General features: G+C 41.8%; 1 protein-coding gene across 3 annotated transcripts in view; it reads left to right on the top strand.

Annotated features, from left to right (window-relative positions):
- The window catches only part of LOC122556954 (uncharacterized), a 66,097-nt gene extending 47,960 nt beyond the window's left edge, over window positions 1–18,137 (top strand). Inside the window, exons 2-4 of one of the 3 annotated variants that reach the window (XR_015759840.1) lie at window positions 1,907–1,959; window positions 8,562–8,725; window positions 15,305–18,137. The gene's annotated coding sequence lies outside the window, so the exon portion shown is untranslated. Of the gene's footprint in view, window positions 1–1,906; window positions 1,960–8,561; window positions 8,726–11,259; window positions 14,608–15,304 lie in introns of those variants that run through there. The other 2 variants (XR_006313724.2, XR_015759839.1) reach the window with 2 other exon arrangements.
- The last annotated feature ends 947 nt before the right edge of the window (window positions 18,138–19,084 follow it).

Here is a 19,084-nt window from a genome sequence, read left to right as displayed (position 1 = left end):
GGGTGAATTTGTACTTGCAGGGTTACATTGTACTTTGCTCAAAAACAGCATGCATTCATGTAGAACTCTGAGCTCAAAAACTGCATGAATTCATGTAAAACTCCATTATCTCACTTTTTAGATTAGAATCAATCTAAACATCATGGCATAGACAGAGAACACAGGGGGATTACACCTTCAACATATTGTCTAGCTATCACCATTGTTAACAGCTAACCTGAGAATGCAACTTTTTAAAAAAAGGTTTTGTGATTTACACATAAAAGAAGTGAAACTATCATGGTATTCAAACAGATGAAAGACTTAACAGACAATCAATTTTTCAATGTATAATTTCAGTTACATCACACTGTAAATTTTTGCTATAAATTCTGTGTGTTAGGATTGAGCCCTCCACTATCACCTGATGAAGGAGCGACGCTCCGAAAGCTAGTGTGCTTCCAATTAAACCTGTTGGACTATAACCTAGTGTTGTGTGATTTTTAACTTTGTACACCCCAGTCCAACACCGGCATCTCCAAATCATATTTTCAGGTATTAACACTAAAACTCCCACAAAGAAAATGTCTTTTAACAGCTGGATAAACCTTCGAAATGAGTAATGTCACGTTTTAATATTTGGCTATTTTTTAATTCCTTGAGAAAACAATCCCTCGGACAGTTTATGTTCATTCAGTCCTGGCCTAAGTTAATAAACTGTTCCACTGAGAGAGCTGTGTGGAAATGGAATCTCAGTTACCTTTATAAACTGCATTGACTAATCCATTTTATCAATTGAAATGAGTTTGAGCAAGTGGAAGGAGTGGGATTGGTTCTAATCTCTGGAGCATCTTCTGAATTGAGAGCACATTTAACTGTGTCAGTCAAGTTGTCACCCTGACTAGTATGAGCATCGTCATGGGGGAGAGGATGCAGGTTGAGGGAGAACCATTAAATTATCTGTCATAATATAAATCCCTCTTGTATTAGCAGGTTTAGGCAATGAAATTCCTACATAACTGTACTTTGATATTCGTACTGAAGCTAATTAAGCCTTGTTTTCACGATCCAAGTAGTAATCCAGTAATATATAAAATATATTTTTACAAGTATTTCGTGGGGCAGCAGACACATATTTGGACATAGAATAATTTTTGTCATTGAAAACAGCCTCACAGCACCAGAGAAAAAAGTAATAAACTAATATTCATCCAGATGACATTATTAATTATAATACCTGGGCCTTGTGGGATTTTCTAAGATTGACCCTAATTCATCATGATCTGACCATTACAGTACTGCTACTGGGAGAATAACAAACAGTGGCTGGAAAATCTGGGTTTGGAGGGGCAGCAAAATGAAAGAGATGCGGTCACCTGGACACGTCAAGCAAAACAAAATTCATGTAAAACCTCTTATCAGGCTGAATAAGGTTGAAATTATGTCTGATTGAATCCAAGTCAAGAGAAAACAAACGTGCTTAATACTTTTGAGGGCAACAGTGTCTGCTACAACAAGTAATCCTTATAGTACCCCGAAAAGGTGTACAGTTAGTAAAATTGATGGAAAATTTTACTTTGATTTTCATTCGTAATGATTTTGCTACCATACACTTTTCCATGATTTTAGAATTTGCACCAATCCAGAATCTCCAGAGCCATTTCTCCACAATATTGTCAGGCAATATTACTTGGTGTAGGAACATAACTATTGGCATTATGTCAAGTTCAGGCATCCAGCACCAGTGCTTGCTGATCATCTTCCCTTCTCAGACATGCAGTATCACCCTAAATATGAAGTGCTGGGATTTTGCTGCTTCAAAACAATTCTTATTATTAATTTGTCTTATTTTGATTCTTCAGTTAGAAGTGACATTATAATCGCGGCTCCAGTGAAAGTCAACATTCTATTTTTTTTGCTGTTTTAGGCTCCATACAAACATGTACTGCTACAAGAAGAAAAATTAACATCCTGAAAAAGGTATTCAAATGCCAACAAAAATGAAAAATACTTCCTGTATTAAGCTACAAAACTGTTAAATGTAAAAACCTACAAAGTCTCAGAACACTCTAAAGATCTGTTGGCCATCAAACCTCACTAGGTATTCCTCAAAAGAGTAAAACGAACATCAAGTTTAATGTGCTCAACATCATTTAAATATATTTTAATATTCAAATAAAACTATGGCTTGTGTTGAGAAGAAACTATTTGGTCAATCTCTTTTAATAACTTAATTATGAAATTTAAATTGGTGGAAATATAGTTATTTGGTTCTTAGTCTGTTCTTTTGAGTCTTTATGTACCTATTCTGCTAATGATCAACACTTCATAATGACCAGAATATGCATCCCAGGTTTCACACTATGCTCTATCCACATGTTTATATTAATTTATACGTGTTTGAATTTGAATCTAGAGTCACAAGGGGTTTACTAGCAAGGGATAAACGTGGACTTAAAGTTATGAAATGCAGAGAAATATTTGCAATTTTATGGCCAAGCCAACCCACTGGTATTCTCTAGTTTCTTGGAGAAACTGAATGGTCATTAGTATAGAACAAAGAAAATTTACAGCCCAGGAACAGGCCCTTCAAGCCCTCCAAACCTGAGCTGATCCAAAACTTGTCGCCCAATTCCTAAGCATCTGTATCCCTCTGCTGCCCACCTACTCGTGCATCTGTCCAGACGCATCTTAAATGAATCTACCGTACCTGCCTCTACTACCTCTGCTGGCAACGCATTCCAGGCACCTACCACCGTCTGTGTAAAGTACTTGCCACGTATATCACCCTTAAACTTTTCACCTCTCACCTTGAAAGCGTGACCTCTCATTATTGAATCCCTCACCCTGGGAAAAAAGCTTATCTCCATCTACCCTGCCTGTACCCTTGATGATTTTGTAGACCTCAATCAGGTCCCCCCTCAATCTCCTCTTTTCTAATGAAAATAATCCTAACTAGTCAACCTTTTTACATAGCTGGCACTTTCCGTACCAGGCAACATCCTCGTAAACCTTCTCTGCACCCTCTCCAAAGCGTCCACATCCTTTTGGTAATTTGGCGACTAGAACTGCACACAGTATTCTAAATGCGGCCGAACCAAAGTCTTGTACAATATTAATGTGACCTGCCAGCTCTTATACGCAATATCCAGTCCGATGAAGGTAAGTATACTATATACCTTCTTGACCACTCTATCCACCTGTGCAGCAACTTTCAGGGTACAATGGACCTGAACTCCCACATCTCTCTGCTCATCAACTTTTCCCAAGGCTCTTCCGTTTAATGTATAATTTGCTCTAGAATTAGACTTTCCAAAATGCATCACCTCACATTTGCCTGGATTGAACTCCATCTGCCACTTCTCCGCCCAACTCTCCAGTCTATCTATATCCTCCTGTACTCTCTGACAGTCCCTTATGCTTTCTGCTACTCCACCAATCTTCGTGTCATCTGCAAACTTACCGATCAGACCAACAGTGCCCTCTTCCAGATCATTTATGTATATCACAAACAACAGTGGCCCCAACACTGACCCCTGTGGAACACCACTGGTCACCTTTCTCCATTTTGAGAAACTGCCTTCAACTACTACTCTGTCTGTTGTTGCTCAACCAGTTCTTTATCCACCGAGCTAGAACATCCTGCACCCCATGTGACTTCACTTTCTCCATTAGTTTACTATGGGGAACCTTATCAAATGCCTTACTAAAGCCCATGTATATGACATCTACAGCCCTTCCTTCATCTATCAACTTGGTCACTTCCTCAAAGAACTCTATTAAGTTGGTGAAGCACAATCTCCCCCACACAAAACCATGTTGCCTATCACTGATAAGCCGATTATTTTCCAAATATAAGTAGCTTTTATCCCTCAGTACCTTTTTCAACAACTTTCCCACCACTGACATCAGGCTCACTGGTCTGTAGTTACCCGGAATATCCGTATTACCCTTCTTGTTCAGGGGGAACAATATGAGCAACGCTTCAGTCCTCCGGCACCTTACCTGTGTTTAAGGATGCTACAATGACAGCTATTTCTTCTCTCGCCTCCCTCAGCAACTTGGGATAGATCTCATCCAGTTCTGGGGATTTGTCCCATCTTAATAACCTCTAGCCTACCCAAAACATCTTCCTACTTATGTCAACGTGACCAGAGTAATTAAGCTTCTATCTCCAATCTCAACATTCTTCCATGTCCCTCTCCTCGGTGTAAAGTAATCATTTAGAATCTCACCCATTCTCTCAAGTTTGACACAAAACCTTCCTTCATTATCCTTTAGTGGACCAATCCTTTCTCTAGTTACCTGCTTGCTTCTTATATAAGAATAAAAGGCTTTAGGATTGTCCTTAATTCTGCTCGCTAAAGCCATTTCATGACCCCTTTTAGCCCACTTGATTCCTTGTTTAAGACCTGTCCTACTCTCCTGATATTCCTCCAGGGTCCGTTCTGTTCTTAGCTGCCTGGACCTTATGTAAGTTTCCCTTTTCCTCTTGGCTAGTTGTATGATTTCTCCACGGTACACGAATCTTGCCTTTCCTATCTTTTGCTTTCAACGGGACATGCCTATCCTGCACTATCTTGAACCTATCTTTGAAAGCCTCCCACATCTCAAATGTGGACTATCCCTTCAAATAGCTGTGTCCAATCTACATTTCCCAGCTCCTGCTGAATTTGGATATAATTGGCCTTGGCCCAGTTTAGTACTGTTCCCTTCGGACCACCCTCATCTTTGTCTACGAGTATTCTAAAACTTACAGAATTGTGTTCACTGTTCCCAAAGAAATCCCCCACCGCAATTTCTACCACCCGGCTTTGCTCATTCCCCAACGCCAGGTCAAATATGGCCCCTTCCCTCGTCGGACTATTACATACTGTTCTAGAAAACTCTCCTGGATGCTTCTTATAAATTCTGTCCCATCCAGACCTCTGACGCTAAACGTACCCAGTCAATGTTGGGAAAATTAAAATCTCCCATCACCACTACCCTATTGCCTCTACATCTTTCCATAATCTGTTTATCTATTTGTTCTTCTACCTCACACTCACTGTTGGGAGGCCTGTAATACAGCCCCAACAATGTAATTGCGCCCTTCTTATTTCTCAGCTCCACCTATAATGTCTCACTGCTCAAGCCCTCCATAGTGTCCTCTATTAGCACAGCCGTGATATTGTCCCTGACCAGCAATGCAATTCCACCCCCTTTTACATCCCTCCCTGTCCTGTCTGAAGTGTCTATATCCTGGAACATTTAGTTGCCAATCATGCCCTTCCTTCAACCAAGTTTGCAATAACATCATATTCCTAGGCACCAATCCAAGCCCTAAATTCATCTGCCTTACCCACTATACTCCTTGCATTAAAGTATATGTACTTCAGGCCACCAGTTCTTTTGTGTTCATCTGCTCTCTGCCTACTCTTCCCCTTATTAATGCTAACTTCATGATTCTTACAGTCTCCAGTTTCCACCTCGCTGTCTACTTCTCTTCCTATCCAGCCCCCTAACACATTAGTTTAAAACCTCCCCAACAGCAGTAGCAAAAACTCCCCCAAGGACATTAGTTCCAGTCTGATTCAGATGTAGACCGTCCAATTTGTAATAGTCCCACCTTCCCCAGGACTGGTCCCAATGTCCAACAAATCTGAACCTCTCCCTCCTACACCATCCCTCAAGTCATGTGTTCATCCTGTCTATTCTTTCATTTCTACGCTGGCTAGCACATGGCACTGGTAGCAATCCCAGGATCACTACTTTTGAGTCCTCCTTTTTAACTTCTCTCCTAGCTCCCTGAATTCTGCTCTCAGGACCTCATCTCGTTTTTTACTTATATCGTTGGTGCCTATATGCACCACGACAACTGGCTGTTCACCCTTCCCTTTTAGAATGCTCTGCAGCCGATCGGTGACATTCCTGACCCGAGCACCTGGGAGGCAACATACCATCCGGGAGTCCCGTTTTCGGCCACAGAACCGCCTATCTACTCCCCTTACAATATGACTATGGTATCTTGAAAGTTTTTAATAAATGATATACAGTAACAATAATTACGTTGTATATCCGGATGATATCACTTCCAAAGAAAAGTGGACCTCTGTCTAGTATATTTCAATGAGCTATAGCAGAAGAAATATTTGGTATTGGGTGGGGTTAGAAGAATAGTAAAAGTAAAGAGATTGGATTAGGACAGTGCTTTGGAGGGGTATCTGAGCTAATTATGTTCTGATGATATTACTGCTCTTGTTTTGTTAATGATAGAGGTTGCAGATGATAGAGATGTGGTTCATGTAATGTTGATGCGTTGCTGTAAATCATAATATTGCAGCAACAGCACACCATTGTTAGAGGAGAAGGATATTGACTCCAGATTCCTGAAGAAGGGCTTATGCCCGAAACGTCGATTCTCCTGTTCCTGGGATGCTGCCTGACCTGCTGTGCTTTTCCAGCAACACATTTTCAGCTCTGATCTCCAGCATCTGCAGTCCTCACTTTCTCCAGTGGGAAGGCAGCAACACCTGTTTTTTTAATGCAATGTTAATCTCTAGCCACAGCCATAACCATCACACTTCTGTTCTGAACCTTGTAGATGATGGATAGACTTTAAGAGGTGGGAGATTAGATGCTTAGTAAAGAGCTTGAAATGCCCATCTTAATCTTACCTAAAAGAGTAAACAGGAAGAAAATTAGATAGCTACCAATTGACACTGATTTGCACCTCATTTTGTGGTGAGGTATGCTCTGCATCAGAGAAAAAAAACCAGACAACATTAAAGTGAGCATTATCCCTTTCTAACTAGATTGATATGAATGAGGGGTAGTCTGGTCTACGAGGACTTGCTCTTCATATTTGAATAACATGATTTATCTTTGTTACTTCATCCTCACAATTTGGATCTGCCCCAGATGAATATATGAATATTCTCTTTGGGCATTTCTGTCTGCAAGATTACATTTAAAAACTACAAAATAAATACTCTCCGTGTTTTGGGCAATTGAACTGTTAATGGATGGTATAACAAACAACCATGGCAAATTATGGCCTCATAACTGCAATGATAGGAAATAGAAAATGATATTGCATGATTGAGAATTAGGTCACCTTCTGGGACACTGTCAAACAGATTTAGGAGTAGACTGTGCATTAACTGTGAAGATACCACAGTTAAAATTAAAGGGAATGACTTGTTCTCTGAAAACCAGGAACACCTGACTGTATGAAAGTACAGAACTATATGTTTGAAAAAAATCATATCAGCCTTTCCGTTGAATAATAACAGCCACTGGTGGTGTTGTATAGCTCTGTGCAAGATATGGGACTGAATAATACATGCCAAACCAGATGGGATTTGACTGGGGTGGGTGACCAAAATTATCAATCCACCCACAACTGAGTGGGTTAAAAGCACATATTATGCTGTCCAGGCCATAATGCAGCTAGTTGGAACAGAAGGATGGGAGTTGGTTTCATATTTTGTTAATAAAATGCTTAAAACGTTAGGAAGTTAGGGAATGCTGTTAATGGAAGGTGCCCCTTGTCCAGTGTTTTGGACCCTCCACTTCTCATACCTATGTTCTTTAAAACACACCCACACCTCTCAAGCCCTACCTGAATTGTCAGAAATCCCCCGTACAAATGCCCCAGACTTAACTGGATGTGGGGATCCGTGGGTGTCTTCCCTGCACCTGCCTGCAGTCCAAGCAGCACCTGTTTCAAAGTTCTTTTGCTGCCAGGACTGCTACTGGCCAATAAGATTTTAAAAAATTTATTCATGACAAATGGGTGTCACTGGCTGGGCTAGTATTTATTGTTTATCGCTAATTGCCTTGTTTTGAGCAACTTGCTGGGTCATTTCAGAAGACAGTTATGAGTCATACATGTCACATGTAGGTGAGATCAGGTAGGAAAGCAGATTTTCTTCCTTAAAGGACATTAGTGAACAAGATGAGTACTTATGGCAATTGACAATGATTACCTGTTTACAACCAAACTAACTTTTTAAAAATAATGTTGAATTTTATTGCAATGAAAATTTTATCACCTGCCATTGTCGGATTTGAAATTACATCCCCAAAATGTTAGGTTGAGTCTCTTGATTTCCAATGACATTACTACACCACCACCCCATCTCTAATCGGAATGACTGGTAGCTCTAGAGAGTGGAACCTTCACAGTAAGAGGTGGAAGTCCCACTGGAACTTGTTCAGCTTGCCTGCAGCACTTTATGACTGTGGTGCAGGTTTCCAACCAGCCAGTTGGCTGGTCCCTGACCTTACTTCCAGGGTGTTTGTTGTTTCCACTTACCTCACCCCACCCTGTTAGTTTTTTACCCAAGGTATTGACTTGTATCACAATTATTATGGACTCTATATTGTCTTTTTTAAGGGGACAGTGACCAAAATATATTTCCAGTTTATGGGAAAGGCAGTAGCTTTGTGTAATGGACTGCCTACTTAAAGAAGTTACATTGCTGCTATTCACTTCATATTCCTTGCTATCATTATTACCATGCTTTTGTTTCTACAGGAATTCAGTATTAGTTCCATGAAAAAAAGAATAACTGTTGATTTATCTTTCTTTTTTGTAGAATGAAAACTAGGTCAGTTCAGTTTTGTAGAAGAAACAAGTGAAAGACCAGAGCAGAAAATGCTGGAGAAACTCAATAGGTCTGGCAGACTTGATAAAGAGAAAAACAGAGTTAATGTTTCGAGTCCAATAATCCTTCATCAGAAATGGAAATAGCTGGGAAAGGTTGGTATTTATATTAATCATGGTATGGGGGAGAAAGTGAATAGTGTACATTGAAGATGGTGACCTGAGAGAGAGAGAGAGAGGGAAAAGGGTGTTGCAAACTGGACCAAATCTCCTCAAAATATATCAAGGCGATACCCTAGGCTCTAATTGTTTATTTTATGAAGGGGAAGTATAAGTATTCTAGATGTGATTCGATTGGTCCACTACAGGTAGACAACCCTTTATCCAAAATCCCGAAATCCGAAAAACTCTGAAATCTGAAGGTTTTCTTGTTAAGTTTTTTTCTCATTAACAAGGTTTTTTGGCATGCAAACAGTTAACGCAACTCCACACCCACTTGATGCGTGTCACTCAGATGCGATGTGGGGTGGTGGTGGAGTGGAGGGTGTGTGTGCATTGTCCTGCACTGGCAGGCCTCAATTCTATCTCAGGGCCTGTAGTACTCACAATGAGTCTGCTCTTTGGAAAGATTTTTGAAAATTTCACCATCAAACTGTCACTTATTCTTAAATTCAAAAATTTCTGAATTCCAAAAACCCCAGCTGGGCCCGAGCATTTTGGATAAAGGATTGTGCACCTGTACTAGGTTTCAAGCAAAACACACTTTATTCTTACCTCACAGTTAAAATACAAGCAAAAAGAAAAGAATTGGCGTAACTTTCACTCTATTGAAATACTTATAAAATAGTGTATTATTTAATGACTAATCATCAATTGTTCCAATAACGCAGCATCCCATAAGCATACTCTTAGCAAAGGCAAATTCAGCAAAACAGGTTTTCATCATTTCCTTTCTCCTGGACTGGAGAAGATAGAAACACTGAAAGAAACAATCTAGCAGCAGAGAGAGAACGCAAGCTTTTTGCTGCAGCTTCGACAGCCAACTCCAAACCCAAACTGAGAGCAAACCTAAACCCTGGGTCTGTGTGAGCCTGGCTCAGTATCATACATAAGTGGTGGCAGAACACTGCAGTTAAAAATGATACATCTCAATATCTCACTTTGTAGTCAAGAGATATATCTCAGTATCTATGTTTTGCTACATAGTTACTCAAGTCTGTAAATTGCCTTTTGTGCTATAATGTTATGAATTTATGAATTTAGTGCTTTTATATAGAAGTCCTTTGGTTTATAATGGCAGTATTAGCCTATATGAAATAAATAGCATGACAGCTGTTAGAAAACAGACAAAAGAATATCATACCATTTTATTAAGTGTTTCTGCATTAATATTGCAAATAATCTTTGGGTTTTAAGATTTCATTTCCTGGGGGAAAAAAACATACACAAACAAACTAGTATGAAGTGCTTAGATCAGAGTGGTGCTGGAAAAGCACAGCAGGTCAGGCAGTATCCGAGGAGCAAGAAAATCAACATTTCGGCCAAAAGCCCTTCATCAGGAATAGAGGCAGGAAGCCTCCAGGGTGGAGAGATAAATGGAGGGGGTGGAGGGCTGGGGAGAAGGTAGCAAAGAGTACAATAGGTGAATGGGGGTGGGGATGGAGGTGATAGGTCAGAGGGGAGGGTGGTTGAAGATGCCCTCCAAAGCATCTCATCCACATCCTGCACCTCCGCCCTCAAACCCCACCCTCCAACCGTAACAAGGACAGAAACCCCTTGGTCCTCACTTTCCACCCTACCAACCTTCACATTAACCGCATCATCCGCTGACTTTTCCGCTACCTCCAAATGGAACCCACCATCAGGGATATATTTCCCTCTCCACCCCTTTCCACTTTCCACAAAGACCGTTCCCTCCATGACTACCTGGTCAGGTCCACACCCCCCTGCAAAACTACCCTCCGTCCTGGCACCTTCCCCTGCCACTGCAGGAACTGTAAAACCTGCGCCCACACCTCCTTCCTCACCTCCATCCAAGGCCCTAAAGGAGCTTTCCACATCCATCAAAGTTTCACCTGCACATCCACCAATATCATTTATTGTATCCTTTACTCCCGATGCGGTCTTTTCTACACTGGGGAGACTGGACGCCTCCTCGCAGAGCGCTTCAGGGAACATCTCCGGGACACCCGCACCAATCAACCCCACCACCCTGTGGCCCAACATTTCAGCTCCCCCTCCCACTCTGCCGAGGACATGTAGGTCCTGGGACTCCTCCACCGCCGCTCCCTCACCACCCGACGCTTGGAGGAAGAACGCCTCATCTTCCACCTCGGAACACTTCAACTCCAGGGCATCAATGTGGACTTCACCAGTTTCCTCATTTCCCCTCCCCCCACCTTACCCCAGTTCCAACCTTCCAGCTCGGCACCGTCCTTATGACCTGTCCTGCCTGCCAATCTCCTTTCCCACCTCTTCGTTCTTGAGTAATATAGCAGCATTAAGAGGTTCTGTTTTGCACAAAGAAATGACAGTGAATATAGCAAGATTAAGGATCTGGTACATAACTAGTATGGAAGTATAGAAACATAGGGCGTTTTTTTCCACAAATTGACTGGTAATTTTGGAGTGTTTCATGGAGGGTTTCTCATCATGAGCTCTGGCAGATTTTTCTGTGTTTTTCTCTGCAGCTTGCCTCATTATCTATGCACCTGCCTCTGTGCTACCACCAATGCTTCACTCATCAGTAGCAGTAGTCCTCCCCATTGCCAAGACCTTCTGGGACTCCCTGTACCAAATTTAAAATGAAGTTGTCAAGAGCTGCCCTGCACAATTCCTATGCCTGATGAATCGCTCCAGAGATGGCTGACAGAGGCAAGTTCGCTGCTTTGCCAATAGGGACCAGAGGTCCTGTAGGATAGAGTGACGCAGCCAAAGGCCGCCCTCTTTCATCAGGACCATCAGAGGAGACTACAGCACCAGCCTAGCTCTCAATGCCAGCAAAACCAAGGAACTCATTATTAACTTTTGGCGGGATGTTACTCATGCCCCCCTACACATTAACAACACAGAGATGGAACGAGTGGAGAGTGAGAAGCTCCTGGCAGTGGTCATCCACAACAAGCTTTCTTGGACTCTTCATGTGGACGCACTGGTTACAAAGGCCTAACAACGTCTCTTCTTCCTCAGGCAGCTGAGAAAATTTGGCATGAGAGTGAATACCCTTGCCAACGTTTATAGGTGCCCCATCGAGAGCATTCTGTCTGGATGTATCAGTACCTAGTATGGCAACTGTACCATTCAAGATCGGAGTCGGTAACAGAGAGTGGTGAACTCGGCCCGGACAACCACAAAGGCTAACTTCCCATCTATAGAATCCACCTACCAGGCCTGCTGTCAAGGAAAGGCCGCCAGCATTCTCAAAAATCCATCCCACCCTGGCAATGTTTTTCTACAACCTCTACCATCAGGGACAAGGTACAGAAACCTGAACACACGCACCAACCAGTTTCGTAACAGTTTCTACCTTATTGTTGTGAGAATACTGATTGGACTCACAAACACTTAGCATTCGCCTGTACCTGTGTTTTTTCTTTGTGTTTTTTTTGTTTTTGCTGCTGTTTACCTATTATTTACTTACCTATGCTATTTAACTCTGTGATTTGCCTGTATTACTTGCAAGACAAAGCTTTTCATTGTGCCTCGGTACACGCATCAATAAATTCAATTCCATTCAACTTAAAGCATTTCTAGCTCTGAGGCAGAAAAACACAGATCCCTCAGATGATACACCAAAAAGACTGCCTCCTGCATGCTCCACCAACTTAGATGTAGACATATCATTGAGTACTTTCACTAGGTTAGAGTCAGGAGCACATTCTGGTGAGCATGGCTCTGAGTCTGATGGAGGGAGAAACACCCCAGGTCATTAGCATACAAAGGATTGCCAGAGACCAGCCCCCTGAACAACCCCAGTCACAAGGTGACCCCATGGTGTCGGGCATAAAGAACTTCAGCAAGCGCATAGGCAGACACAGAAGCAGCAAGCAAATTCGTTGGAGGCACTGGAAAAGCGGACTGAAATTTGGAGGACTGTACTATACCATTGAAGAGACCATTATCTATTTTCAGTTTTAGTTGCTGATTGATGTGTACTGCTTCTTTCTGAGTTTGCAGAACTATTTGGTGGTTTCGGCTGTTACTCAAAGTTACTGAAATCTACAGACTGGTGCAGCAGCTTTTGCAGGATTTGGTCCTGAACTCACAAGGAGTTTGCACAGATCATTTACTGCGCACATGAATGGAGTGTTTTGCATCTTTTGGCCTCTGGTGTAATAAGAGAATGAACAGACGTACAAAAAGTAGGAGCTGCTGCAAGAGACAGCGTGAAAGGTGGAAGAAGAACTCTCAGCAGCAAGTCCACCTTTAGACAGCAATTCTTCTTCCATCTCAGCGAAAAACCTTGAGTTCGACTTCAGTGAGGAGGCCTCCATTGAAATCTGCCGTTGTTATAGCCTCCATGCTCAGAGTACTGCACTGCCGATGACTGCGAATATGGCTGTGGCCATACGTTTTTATGTATCTGGCCCCTTCCATGCTTGTGCAGGTAATATTTGCAACACCTCTCAATTTACCATTCACTGTTGTATATGCAGTGAGCTCTGCACACAAAGACAGTTGAATACATTTAATTCTTTCATGTCAGTGAGAAGCAGACAGAGTGAGCAGATGGCTTCCCCAGGATGACACAAGATGCCATAGATTATACATAAGCTGCCTTGCACTTGTTGCATATCCATTCAGACATTTACTGCAATCCAAAGACCAACATCCCTCAATATGCAATGGATGTGTAACCAGGCTCATTTTACCACACTGGTCAATGCTTGATATCCTGACAGCAGTCATGACACATTCATTCTGTGTTAGTCTGCTGTACCATCTGCATTTGAGCTACTGTGGCTAACCCATTGGAAGCTATTGGTGCAAGGACTATCAGCTGATGATCCAACTCATGATTTTAATTCTTAACTCATTCACAAGTGGATAGCATGCATATAAAACCAGCTATGTTGCCCCATGAAATTGGATAATTAAGTAATCCTTTCATTACCTGGACATGCCGGAGGATACCTACAGTTATTAGCAGACTGTGCATCATGGTTTGCTGCAGGCTACACAATGATGTCATCATGACTGGAGCACAACTCTTGCCACCAGGTATATGGTGAACAGTTGAAGAAGAGTAGGAGGAGGCGGAGCAGAAGAGGAGGAGGAAGTAGATGACAATTTAAGACATTCTGTTTCTAGCTGGCCTGACTCATCCTAAACAGTACCAGTGAACAGATCCCAATTCCCTATACACACTTTACCTTTTCTCTGGTACTAAATGTTATAATGTCTTTTTAACCATAATGCAAAGACAAAAGTCACCATGGAACAAACATTCCAACCAAGTTTATGTATCAAACTATCTTATATTCCATAAATAGTCAATTACCCTTGTGTGTTCCTTTATTGTCTGCCTGCTAAGGCCTTTGCTTGTCCTAGTGTTACTGAAATGTTACCCCAATGGCTGCATCATGGCTGGAGGGAAGGCTTCTGAATTTTAATATGAAAGCCTGCAGAAGGTTTGCTTGACAACCTCAAACATGTAGAAGGGTGGCTTTGGACTGCACTATATTGGCATGGGCAGTATTCGTGTGGGTTTGTATGCTTACATACAAAGCAAAGTGAAATGTAGTAGAGGCAGAATGAATGCTGTTATCCTGGGAGAGGACTGCAGGCTCATGCTGCACAGACAGACTGCCTCTCTCAGGGGCTGGAACCTTAGCAATTAATCCTAGCAATGTGTTTGAGGACAGAATACTCGTTTGTTGTACAACCCTACAGGCCCATTGTATACTAGCATCAGGAGCTTTGGTGGCAGCAGCTTGATCTTGCAAAGTGGTAAACTATGTTTGCATAAAGGCAGCCTGAGCTTGTGTGGCAGCAAGTGGGGCTTGAATGGCTTCAGTTTGAGCTCCCACTTCAGCATCCACACATTGGGAGTTTCTGCTTGTGCTACAATGGAGCTAAAATATCAGATGCCAAGTTAGGATGAGTCTGCACATGTTCTCATGAAGCTGGTCACTGCTTCCACAGTGGAAAGGATGGGATCATAGCTTTGTGGCAAGTCCTGCACCAAGTCGGGGCTGGATTCCTGCATGCTGCTTGACAATAACTGCAGAATTTCTGACAGGCCTGTCTATGGACTAACTGTTTCATTATCCCTACCCATCAATTTTAGATTCCTTCATTGAAGTCATCATCTCATTCTTTAGTAGTGGAAGTGCTGAGCAACCATGTCCCCCAGCAAATTGCACTACTCTTGTTCCCTGTGCTCAGTTTGGTACCATGTGCAAATCCTGCCCTGAAAGCCATACATGAAAGAATGTGAAATGTCAGTATTTGAAGTTCGAAGGATGAGAGTAAGCACAATGTTCCTTTCTTGTCAGCTTTTCCCGCTCTTCCACTTCATTCTTTACTGCTGCGACCTAACCTGGTTCCAACCCTCGGGTTTCTGATAATAGAAAAAACATAAATATAAGGCTGTGCTGAGGGAAGGCATGGGAAGCAAAAGGTGTATATTTACTCAATTAGAAACCTATAACTCAGAAGAGATTGTGGGATGAGGGGGAAATTCAATGTGATGAGAACTATCTTTGAGCATACTATCTTCTTCCATTGTTTCAGCTCCATTGCTGGTCACAGCATCAATTATGACAACTCCTGTAATATTAATCAAGACGAAAATGACATGAAGCCATACTGATCTCTTGCCAGTTAGATGCTGCTGTCCCCACTTCCAGCTGTGTACCACCTCGTCCTGAGAGAGAAAAGTGTAAAGTCGATGATGTGTGTGTCATGGTTTAATAGCTGGAAGTAAGTGCAATCTGCAAGACATAAATGTAGGTTTTAGAGTTATACAGTACGGAAACAGACTCTTCTGTCTAACCCATCCATGCTGATCTAAATAAATCTAGTCCCATTTGCCAGTATTTGGCCCATATCCGTCTATACCCTTCCTATTCATATACACATCAGGTGCCTTTTAAATGTTGCAATTATACGAGCCTCCACCACTTTCTCTGGCAGGTCATTCCATACAAGCATCACCCGCTGCATGAAAAAGTTGCCCCTTAGGTCCCTTTTAAATCTTTCTCCTCTCATCCTAAGCCTATGCCCTAAATTTTTGGACCTAGTCTATTCACACTATGCATACCCCTCATGATTGTATAAATCTCTATAAGGTCAGCCCTCAGCCTCCCATGCTCCAGGGAAAAAAAGCCCCAGCTTATTCAACCTCTCCCTATAATTCAATCGCAGCAACATAGTTGTAAATCTTTTCTGAACTCTTTCAAGTTTAACAGTGCACTATTCTCGAAGTGGCTTTATCAATGTCCTGTGACCGCAACGTGATGTCCCAACTCCTATACTCAGTGCACTGACCAATGAAGGCAAGATGCCTTCTTCACCACCATATGACTTCACTTTCAAGAAATTATGCATCTGCACCCTTTGATCTCCTTGTTTGTTGTCAACCATCTCTCTGAAATTCACATCCAAATCATTTAAATAAATGATGAAAAGTGATGGACCCAGCACCGATCCCTGTGTCACACCACAGGCCACAGGCCTCCAGTCCAAACAACAGCCCTCTATCATCACCCTACCTTCAAGCCAATTTTGTATCCAATTGACTAGCCCTCCCCGGATCTCACATGATTTAACCTCACTAACTAGTCTACCATGCAGAACCTTGTCCAATACGTTGCTGAAGTCCATATTGACAACGTCAACTGCTCTGCTTTCATCAATATTCTTTGTCACCTCTTCAAAAACTCAATCAAGTTAACAAGACATGATTTCCCACACATAGAGCCATGCTGACTATCTCTAATTAGTTGATTGGAAAGTATCTACAAAACAGATCATTAAAGAGCTGTCAGGAACAGAAGTCCTGAATTACTTTTCTCCTTTCATCCTCAGAAGTATTAGTACAGCCATTACTGTTGCCCTTGGCTGAGATCAGATATCTCATCGCTGATCTGCAGCGATGCTAAATTGCTAAATGTGTGAGGGTAAAGTGAAGTTAAGAATATTAAACATAATGTTGATTGATCAATGTTATTGGTAGGTGAGTGATGAGGCCTGATGAATTGAGCAGTCTTTATAGCTAATAATTAATTTGGTATTATAGGGCAGCTCCTCCACCTATACCAAACAGTACAGTAGCTGAGAGCCTTGGAGTACACTCTCTGTTTAGATACTTCAATACTTGTGTCAGCCAGAATGCACTTTCCCTTTAAGAAGTGCAGATTGGCTTTAAATAGTGCAGGCTATCTTCACAGGAAAATGGACTCCGACTGAGATATAGAGCCAATCAGCAGTGAATGTAATGCATAAAATGCACAATAAGCATTTTTAAAAGTTGTCATCACAAACAATATGTGTTACCTACATCATAATCCCCATGCCTGTTTTCAAGTGTCCAATTTTATCCCAGGAATGGATTATCTAAATCAGAAATGAAATGAGCTTCCAAGATTATCATGAACAGTTGAATCTGTTGCCAACAATATTTCTGGTCCCATAACTTCAAGATTGTTAAAAGAAAATCTGTTCCTTTTTGTGCTTCCAATCATCTGTCAGTCAATTTAGAATCATAGAGATGTGCAGCATAGACACAGACCCTTCCGTCCAACTCGTCCCTGCCAGCCAGGTATCTTAAATGAATCTAGTCTCATTTTCCAGCATTTGGTCCAAAGTCCTCTAAACTTCATGTATCCATCCAGTTGCTTTTTAAATAATATAATTAAATCAACTTCCACCACTTCCTCTGGCAGCTCATTCCATACACACACCACCTTCTGTGTGAAAATACTGCCCCTTAGATCTGTTTTAAATCTTTCCCCTCTCACCTTAAACCTATGCCCTCTAATTTTGGACTCTCCTACTCTGGGAAAAAGACCTTGGCTATTCGCCCAATCCACGACCCTCGCGATTTTTTGAACCTCGAAAAGGTCACCCTCAGCCTCCGATGATCCAGGGAAAACAGCCCCAGCCTATTCAGCCTCTCCTTATAGCTCAAATCCTCCAATCTTGGCAACATCCTTGTAAATCTTCAGAATAGTTAGTACTTGAACCATAGGAATACCATAGCTAATACTGTACAGTTTTGAAGTATGTATTTAACACTGTACTAACAGGCTTAGTAATAGCTGGTCATATGTGTTGCTTATTGCTGTCAGCAAACAGGCTCAAAGAGAGGATTGCTAATACAAATTTAGATATGCAACACTTGAGAATTAACTTTACCACTAATGTTTATCATTTGTTGTGTTTATTAAATATTTAACCAATGGAATTCCATGTTATGTTGTCTGTCTGACCAATTTGCCTGCTCCCTCCAGCCAAATAAATGTGAGCGATTCATTAGCAGTAAGTTAGATCAGTCTCAGATTGACTGTAAAAATGGACAAGTTTTTTAAAAAATATGTAGAGTAATAAATTGTCTCTCTGTAAACCCTAATTTAAATGAAAGTTGTTATTCTTTCATGACTGATTCTTCCTCCTACGCTGCACAAGTTCCTGACCTAAGGTTAACATGACTTAACACAGGACTTAATAATCAGTGGGTCTCGATTCACCCAGTGAAGACTGTGGAATTATAAATTTTAAAACAAAAATGACTGCCCTGGACACCCAGACATGTTCTATCAGTTGTGTGATCTTCTTTAAAACATTGCAGTTTTATATTTGTGGTTGTGGCATAAATGCCCAACCCCAGGAACCTAAATCCTGTCCTGAAAAATCCAGTGGAGAAAGAGGTGTTCTTCAATTAACAGTCAATTAATTCAGTCAATTAACAGCAACCCTCTCCTCTGATCTCACAAGTCTCGCCCCTCCCTTGCACATTCTGCCCTGTCAGACTACTACAGTCTCTACCCCATCCAACTATCTAACAGGTCTCTCTCACTCTTCCCCTATCCCATTCACCATCACTGTCACAGCTCTTCATGTACCCCTGTACTTTATACCCATTGTGACAGGTCTGTCACCCATTCCATATCTCCCTCACCCTGACTCTCCACCCCCCCCACACTGCCCTGCCCCCACTCCACCCCATCAGCATTACGTCCTGCTGACTTAATGAGTCAGTTTTAAAGAAGAGTCATATTGGAAACAGAACTTTAAATTTAGTTGAGGTGTTTGCCACAACAGAGAGTTTCTTCATTGAGACAAAAGCAAAGGGGGTTACCTCGGATTACAACAGGATCTTGACCAGATGGGCCAATGGGCTGAGAAGTGGCAGATGGAGTTTAATTCAGATAAATGCGAGGTGCTGCATTTTGGGGAAGCAAATCTTAGCAGGACTTATACACTTAATGGTAAGGTCCGAGGAAGTGTTGCTGAACAAAGAGACTTTAGAGTGCAGATTTGTAGCTCCTTGAAAGTGGAGTCGCAGAGAGA

Source organism: Chiloscyllium plagiosum, unplaced genomic scaffold, assembly GCF_037043375.1.
Source record: "Chiloscyllium plagiosum isolate Xiang-an unplaced genomic scaffold, Cpla_swu_hap1 HiC_scaffold_16, whole genome shotgun sequence".
In the NCBI taxonomy this organism is placed as follows: domain Eukaryota; kingdom Metazoa; phylum Chordata; class Chondrichthyes; order Orectolobiformes; family Hemiscylliidae; genus Chiloscyllium; species Chiloscyllium plagiosum.
This window is presented reverse-complemented; position numbering and strand designations above follow the sequence as displayed.